Genomic DNA, 9,221 nt, shown 5'->3' with positions numbered 1-9,221 from the left:
GGAATCCTGTGATGTCAGTGGCCGTGAGACCAGCTCCCTGCTCCCTGTACTGGCTGTAATGTGTTTCTAAGGCAGCTTCTGGGCCTTATGTAATAGCCGGTGAGATGCAGGAATGCGCCCAACATCAGTCGGTATTGCCCCATGTATTTTTAAAGCGTATTTTTATACCGGGTTGGTTATGCCTTTTAAATTATTACTACTTTTGAAATATGTGCTGACTCTCTTGAATTGCGTCCATGGCTGCATCTCGCAGCCTATTACATAAGGTGACCTGTGATTTCACATTATGGATAATATACACATATACATAGAAGTACAATATTTCCTTAAGGTATATAAATACTATGTATGTTTTACCCGAATGATAGCTTTATAGGCAACAATATACAACCACATAAAGCAGGGATGGGGAACCTCAGGCCCGGGGGCCATATAAGGCCCCCGGAATCATTTGGTCTGGCCCTCAGAGCTTTTTTCTACTAGCCTCATCTGGCTAGCAGGGTGCCTAGAATGGCATCCTGCAGCCAGAATGTATGCAGCAGTGCCACCTGGAGCGTCCTTAGGATGCTTCAGACGGTCACACCGCTGCCCTTGTGGCTCCCCGAAGCATCCTCAGGATGCTCCGGGCATTGCTGTTATCACCGATGATTGTGGCCCCGCCCCATGTGATGTCACACGGAGGGGGCGTGGCCTCCACCCGGCCCACAAGTAATGTTATAAATATCAAAATGGCCCTCGGCAGAAAAAAGGTTCCCCACCCCTGACATAAAGGAACAAGAAGAAAAAAGAAAGTTATCCAGTAACTACATTTGTGGTCATCAATACAAAACACATAAGAGTGAACTTGATACTTATATGTATATACAGTTAGGTCCATATATATTTGGATAATTTTCATCATTTTGGTTCTATACACCACCACAATGGATTTGAATTAAATAGTAGGGATGCAATAGAGGTTCCCTATTTTCAGTGGCTCAAATGTAATTGGACAGATTAACATAATCATAAATAAAACGTTAATATGTAATACTTTGTCAAGAATACTTTGCAGACAATGACTGGCTGAAGTCTGGAACACATGGACATCACCAAGTGCTGGCTTTCCTCCGTTGTTATGCTTTGCCAGGCCTTTACTGCACCAGTGTACACTTGTTGTTTGTTTGTGGGTCTTTCTGCCTTTAGTTTTGCCTTCAGCATGTGAAATAATGTACATTGCAGAATATTCTACTACTCTGCTGTAAAAAAAACTCCTGGGTTGCTTTCACAGTATATTTTGGGTCATTGTCCATCTATACTGTGAAGCACCATCCAATCAACGTTTCTGAATTTGGCTGAATATGAGCATAGAGTATATCCAGAGGTGTAGCATATGGCCAGGGCACCGCCCCAAAAGTGTGTGCTATATAATATAACCATTATATATATATATATATATATATATATATATATATATATAGTGGCAGTATCACCAGAGATGGCGCTGGTGAGCAGCAGATTCCGTGTGTGCCAGGAGGGATCCGCCCGCACGGAATACAAAAGCATTCTGGGAGATTGTGTAAGGGCTGCCCAGTGGATTCAGTCCAGGGAGGACTGAAGCAGAACAGTCAGACAGAGCTCATTGTGCCAGGAAGCCACTGGGGGCCAGGAGGCCTGAGCCTAGACCTGTGAGATACAGGAAAGGCCATCAAACTCTGGGACTGAGCTATGGTACCTGCAAGGAAGCAGGTCAGACTGTGAGGCTGTGGCAGCCAGCCAACTAAAGACCAGTCCAGAGCCTGTGTTAACCTGCAGGGAGCAGGGCTAAGCTGACTTTGGATTTTAATTTGCAGACTAGCTGCAAATAGTGAATAATAGTGAAGGTTCAAGAAGTGAGCTAGTGCCCTAAACAAGGGCTAGGTTGTTTATTGATTTTCTGTTTCCTGATTTCACATGCTGGAAGTAAAGCACCATTTATGCTTATTTAACTGGAATGCTACGAGTGGACTCTAATTCTGCACCTACTCTCTGCACCACTGACCCCAGTCTACCAAGCTAATTAACCTCAAGCTATCACAATATATATATATATATATATATATATATATACATACACATGGCAGAATGGCAGAGTCACACATAAATACAGGCAGGGCCTCACTTACATACGTACGTACGTATGTATGTACAGGCAGGAAGGGCCACACGTACGTCCATCCATCCATCCATACAGGCAGGCAGGATCATACATACACACACAGGGAGGGTCACACATACATACATACATGATCACACATACAAACAGGGTCACACATACATACATACACACACACACACACACACATACAGGCAGGGTCACATACATACAGGCATAAAGGGTTACACATATGGGTAGGGAGGGTGATAGACATAACTGGGGTACCTCTCTCACCTTAATGTGGACCCTGCAGCTTCTTCCTCGTTGACATGCTGCTGTAGCCCTGACCTCTGCTGGGGTCAGATGAACATGTGCTGAGCTCCACCAATCAGGGCTTAGCACAAGCTCCTCTGACCACAGAGTCTCTCACTAGAGCAGAAGGAAGGCAGGACAGGACACTACTGCTGCTCTGTATCAACAGCACCTGGCAGGCTGGACACTGACCCAAAACGCTGTCAGCTACTTGACAGCTGCTTCCGGAGTCCGACTTCAGGGCGCTCTCTGGCAACTAAAGCACCTGGAGCTCACGCTCCTGTGGAACCGCCCTCCCTATGTCCCTGAGTATATCCCTATACACTTCAGAATTCATCTGACTGCTTCTGTCACATCGCCAATAAACATTAGTGACCCAGTGCCAAAACTTTAGATTTGGCCACTCCTAAAGTTCCTGAGATCTGCAGGTGGGTACTGTAGCCTGCTGCAATATTCCTAGATTGTGCAAAGGCTTTTACTGGTGTAGCTCACACTGTACTGCTAGATAAGCTGAAATGCTCATGTATATGAATCAGTGCAGTAATATGATGTCACTCCTATTTATCAGGCATTTCTGTCTATCTTAGGCCCCAACTCTAAACACAGAGGGCATGATTTAGATCATACTTGCCGACAATCTGGCTGCTCCTTCCGGGAGGGAGCAGCCAGATCGGCAGAACAGGGGGCGTGGCCGGCAAAAGGGGGCGGTCCAAATGAGCTGAGGTCGGTTTGCGGGCGTGACAGGGGGTGGGGCCACACGATCGCGTCATTTTAGCCAAAATGATGCAAATCGCGTCAGCGCCCCCCCCCCCCGCTGCGGGGGTTTATCAGGTAATGGGGAGGGGGGATCGGCGGGAGGCTTGCCTGCCTTTCCGGGGGGGCGGGAGCTGCACCCGTTTTTCGGGAGGCTCCCGCCCGAATCGGGGGGGGGTAGGCAACCCTGCTTTAGATGTGCACATAAGTCCATCTGTGATGCCTAAAAATGTGTTTAGATACAATGAAGATGGGATCAGCACAAATCTGTATTTATTTATTTTTTTAAATACAGTTAAACAATAACAAGAGCCAGCATGTCCATAGCTGCCAGAGCCATTTCATTTCAGTCTAGCTAAAGAATGAGTCTAGCGAGGGCGGATGCAGGAAAACCTAGCCCAGTGGTTCCCAAACTTGTTTTCAATTCAAGGCACCCTTAGGGTCTCCTTCATTTTTTCAAGGCACCCCTAAGCCAAACTAATTACCGAGCAGTACCTTTTTCACCCAAGTAGTTGCAGACAGTAACAGTGCCTCTCATAGTTATCCGTTTCCCCCACCCCCTCCCTATAGTTAGTATACAGCCAGTGCCACTCATAGCTGCTCCCCCCCAATCCCCACCCTATAGTTAGTATACAGACAGTGCCAGTGCCACTCATAGCTGTTTCCCCCACCTCCCTTCCTATAGTTAGTATACAGCCAGTGCCACTCATGTCTGTTTCCCCCACCTCCTCCCTATAGTTAGTATACAGCCAGTGCCACTCATAGCTGCTCCCCCCTAATCCCCACCCTATAGTTAGTATACAGACAGTGCCAGTGCCACTCATAGCTGTTTCCCCCACCTCCCTTCCTATAGTTAGTATACAGACAGTGCCACTCATAGCTGCTCCCCCCCAATCCCCTCCCTATAGTTAGTTTACAGACAGTGCCACTCATAGCTGTTCCCCCCACCTCCTCCCTATAGTTAGTATACAGACAGTGCCATTCATAGCTGTTCCCCCCACCTCCTCCCTATAGTTAGTATACAGACAGTGCCACTCATAGCTGTTCCCCCCACCTCCCTTCCTATAGTTAGTATACAGCCAGTGCCACTCATAGCTGTTCCCCCCCAATCCCCTACCTATAGTTAGTATACAGGCAGTGCCACTCATCTCTGTTTCCCCCACCCCCTCCCTATAGTTAGTATACAGACAGTGCCAGTGCCACTCATAGCTGTTTCCCCCACCTCCCTTCCTATAGTTAGTATACAGACAGTGCCACTCATAGTTGTTTCCCCCACCTCCCTTCCTATAGTTAGTATACAGACAGTGCCAGTCATAGCTGTTCCCCCCACCTCCCTTCCTATAGTTAGTATACAGAGAGTGCCACTCATAGCTGTTCCCCCCACCTCCTCCCTATAGTTAGTATAGACAGTGCCACTCATAGCTGTTCCCCCCACCTCCCTTCCTATAGTTAGTATAGAGACAGTGCCACTCATAGCTGTTCCCCCCCAATCCCCTACCTATAGTTAGTATACAGCCAGTGCCACTCATCTCTGTTTCCCCCACCCCCTCCCTATAGTTAGTATACAGACAGTGCCAGTGCCACTCATAGCTGTTTCCCCCACCTCCCTTCCTATAGTTAGTATACAGACAGTGCCACTCATCTCTGTTTCCCCCACCTCCCTTCCTATAGTTAGTATACAGACAGTGCCAGTGCCACTCATAGCTGTTTCCCCCACCTCCCTTCCTATAGTTAGTATACAGCCAGTGCCACTCATGTCTGTTTCCCCCACCTCCTCCCTATAGTTAGTATACAGCCAGTGCCACTCATAGCTGCTCCCCCCCAATCCCCACCCTATAGTTAGTATACAGACAGTGCCAGTGCCACTCATAGCTGTTTCCCCCACCTCCCTTCCTATAGTTAGCATACAGAGAGTGCCACTCATAGCTGTTCCCCCCACCTCCTCCCTATAGTTAGTATACAGACAGTGCCACTCATAGCTGTTCCCCCCACCTCCCTTCCTATAGTTAGTATACAGCCAGTGCCACTCATAGCTGTTCCCCCCAATCCCCTACCTATAGTTAGTATACAGCCAGTGCCACTCATCTCTGTTTCCCCCACCTCCTCCCTATAGTTAGTTTACAGACAGTGCCAGTGCCACTCATAGCTGTTTCCCCCACCTCCCTTCCTATAGTTAGTTTACAGACAGTGCCACTCATAGCTGTTTCCTCTACCCTAACCCTCTATGTTCCACTGTAACTGACAATACTAAAGTGTGAGAAGTGACCGTACAACTTGGCTGCAGCGGCGACGAGAGGGGGGGGGAGCGGACTTGTTAGTGGGGCCCGGCGCCACCAATCCCCCCCCACCCTTCCCTCTAGTCAGTGAAGATACGTAAGTAGCATAAAGATCAGCCAGTGTCCGTCATTCCCTACCATCCAAGTAGGCATGCGAAGCGTGCCCGCAAGGGGCTGAATGGTATTTTCTCATTTTTCCGCTACTTATGTATCTTCACTGACTAGTGAAGATACGTAAGTAGCGTAACCAGTGCCTCCAGCAGGGGGCCGCAAAGATGAGCAAGTCCTGCACTTCAGGGAGGCACCAGGCTGGAGAGGTGCTCTCTCTGCACTGCAGCAGCTGCTGAGACAATTCTTGCTTCTACCGGCTGCCGCTGTGCCTGAGACAGCCAGCGGCAGCCTACTATACAGAAAAGTGCGGCTGAACTCTTCATACAGTCCCCTCCATGTGAGGGGGGTGGGCGTCAGAGGCAGAGGCAGGGGGCCAATTAGCTACAGTACCTGTAAGACGATCAGCCTGAACTGAAGCGCTGGGGTGGATGTCTGGATGGCAGCTGAGCGTCTGCTCCTCCTTTCTTCAGTGAGTCCCTCTCTTCCTGTTCCCTGCTTGAAAGATAGTGCTGGGAACAAGCAGGGACAGTTTGCAAAATATATGCCAGTTTACAAGTGTATTCAATTTCAAACACTGTTGATTACACTTGAATAGTGGCAAGTAGTTTGTACACTGTCCCTGCTTGTTCCCAGCATGACTCCTGACCTCCGGCTCCCAGTCAGAGAAAATGTACAGAAGGGACTAGTCATGGGCAGAGTGATTCATTCTACTGAGTTGAGCCACATGGTTCAGCTCAGGACAGTGTCTCGGGACACGATTCTTTCAGGCTGAGCAGAGTAGACTACAGAGCATTAGCAAGCAGGGGCACTGGCGACTCAGAGTGAGTCGCTGATAGCTCCGCCCCCCGCAGCCCCGCTCTGCTGATAATCTTCACTGGCTCTCCCGAGTCAGTGGCTCAGTGCACATCGTAATCGTGCAATCGCTCAGTAATCGTGCACAAATCGTGCACTTTAATGTCGGAAACGACCAGCGATGTGCACTTCCGCTGGTCGTTTCCGACATTGTCCATTGCCTGAACATTCAGCACAATCTGACGATAACGACAGATTGGCATGTTCAGGAATGATGAACAGTGCCTGCCCTGAACGACTGATCGTTCAGTGCAGACACTACAGGTGATCAGGAACAACGGTACGATTACGTTGTCACAATCGTACTGTCTTTCCTGATCGCCTAGTGTGTACGCACCTTTACTCCAGGACCCATCGCTAGCTGCGTGACTCTGAGTGAGTTGCTGACAGCTCCACCCCCCGCAAGACCTGCACTGCTGGCTCCCGAGTCAGTGAAGGCACCCGCTGCCTACAGGATCACATCAATGAAGACTGCTGAGTCCTGACTCCTGGAGCTGCCTCAGACTAAAGTAATGACACAGGCACACTACACTGCCTCCTGGCTCCCTCAGACTGTGTGACTGTGATAGGCTAGAGAGGTGGCTGTCTCGATACACCTAACTTTGAGTGACTCGAATCATTCACACATCTAAATGATTCCAGTGATTGTGTTGAGACACTCACTCACTAGCCATCTCTAGAAGGGACTGGGAGACAGCACTGCAGTGAGTACAGCAGCAGCCAGCACAGTAACTATTGTCTATTATGAATGTATAGGTGTAATGGGAAGTAAATAATTCAGTGAGGAGGGGGGCAAACATTACCTGTCTGTGTGTGTGTGTGTGTGTGTGTGTGTGTGTGTGTGTGTGTGTGTGTGTGTGTGTGTGTGTGTGTGTGTGTGTGTGTGTGTGTGTGTGTGTGTGTGTGTGTGTGTGTGTGTGTGTGTGTCCATTATACCTGTACTCTCTATGGCCCTGATTTAGAGCCGGACGCTCTGACCAGAGCGCTCGCTCTGAATCAGGGCCCACCTCCATTAATATGGAGCGTCCTCCTGGACGCTCGTATAGCTGTGGGTCACCACCCACAGCATATACGAGCGTGCAGGATGATGGTCGCGATGGTCTTGACCATCGCCACTGCGAGCAACAGCCTGCGGTTGAGGTTTTCAATCGCAAGGCCAGGAGTGATTTTGGCTCTATCAGAGCCAAAATCACTCCCACTGACATCACTAGTGATGTCAGTGGGGAAGGCTTCAGACGGTAGGCGTTCCCATGGGAACGCCTCCGTCTGGCAGGCACGCCCCCGGCACGCCCACCAAAGGGGGCGTGCTGTCAGTCAATATCGACAGCACGCCCCCTTTGATGAGACTCTCCGAGCGTAGGAAAGTCCTTCGCTTGGCGCGTCTCGCGCATGCGCACGACGGAGCTCCCTCCGTCGTGCGCATGCGCAGTGCAGACCATCGACCCACTTGCGAGCGGACAGCCGTTCGCGAGTGGGTCTGAATGAGGGCCTATATGCTTTATTTCTCGGATGGCTGTGTAATTTCAGTCACAGGGTCGCCCTATTTAGTGGTGCATTGTTTTGCCAAGTTAACTAAACTAAATCTCTTTAATTGCTCCTGTAGAATAAATAGTGTCAGTTATGTTTTTTATTTAAAATTCATGTCTTATTCGCATTGTCTTTACTGCCTGAACTGTGCGGAGTTCTGTTTTCATTCCCTTTCCCGATTACTATGTCTTGCTTACCTCACCTAGCATTTCCTTTGGTATGGGTAAGGGATGCCAGCTCTCAGAATTCTGGCGGTCAAAATCCCGACAGGAATAGGATACCTACACCTGCAAGTCGGTATCCAAACTCTCCCTCTTCCTATCCATAACCCTTCCTCTCCAGTGCCTAAATCTAACCTTCCCCTCCCCGCACCCTAACCCTCCCCCTCTATGCCTAACCCTCCCCCTTAGTGCCTAAACCTAACCTCCCCCTCCCCTCCCCGCACCCTAACCCTCCCCCCTAATGCCTAAACCTAACCTCCTCCTCCCCGCACCCTAAACCTCCCCATGTAGCGCCTAAACCTAACCTCTCCCTCCCTAAACTTAATGCCTAGTACACACAAGAAAATATGTACATCGGCCAGTGTGTACCCACTATGTAACTGACAAGGCGTGCTTCTGCGCTTCATCAGCGACATTGCCAATCAGACCTAGAGGGATGGTATACTTATTCAATGGGGAAGGGTGTATTTGTTTTTTACTTGGGGAGGTAATACTGTCTATGCTGGGGATAGTGTATTAATGTATGTGCGTGAGTATAATTATTGTGTTTCTGAGTTTGTAAAGGGTGTATTTATATTAACTGTAATATGTGATATGTGGGTCAATCATGGTCTCTGCATTATCTGGCATTCACTGCGACTCTCTCTGCATTATCTGGCGGTTATTACGACTCTCTCTGCATTATCTGGCGGTTACTACGACTCTCTGCATTATCTGGCGGTTATTACGACTCTCTCGATTATCTGCCATTCACTGCGACTCTCTCTGCATTAACTTGCTGCTACTATGACTCTCTCTGCATTATCTGGCGGTTACTACAACGCTCTCTGCATTATCTGGCATTCACTGCAACTCTCTGCATTATCTGGCGGTTACTATGACTCTCTCCTCATTCTTTGGCGGTTACTACGACACTCTCTGCATTATCTCTCAGTTACTACGACACTCTGCATTATCTGGCGGTCACTGCGACTCTCTGCATTATCTGGCGGTTACTACGACTCTGCATTATCTGGCGGTTACTGCGACTCTCTGCATTATCTGGAGGTTACT

This window comes from Taudactylus pleione, unplaced genomic scaffold (genome assembly GCF_031769625.1).
Source record: "Taudactylus pleione unplaced genomic scaffold, aTauple2 ptg000397bl, whole genome shotgun sequence".
NCBI classification, from domain to species: domain Eukaryota; kingdom Metazoa; phylum Chordata; class Amphibia; order Anura; family Myobatrachidae; genus Taudactylus; species Taudactylus pleione.
This window is presented reverse-complemented; position numbering follows the sequence as displayed.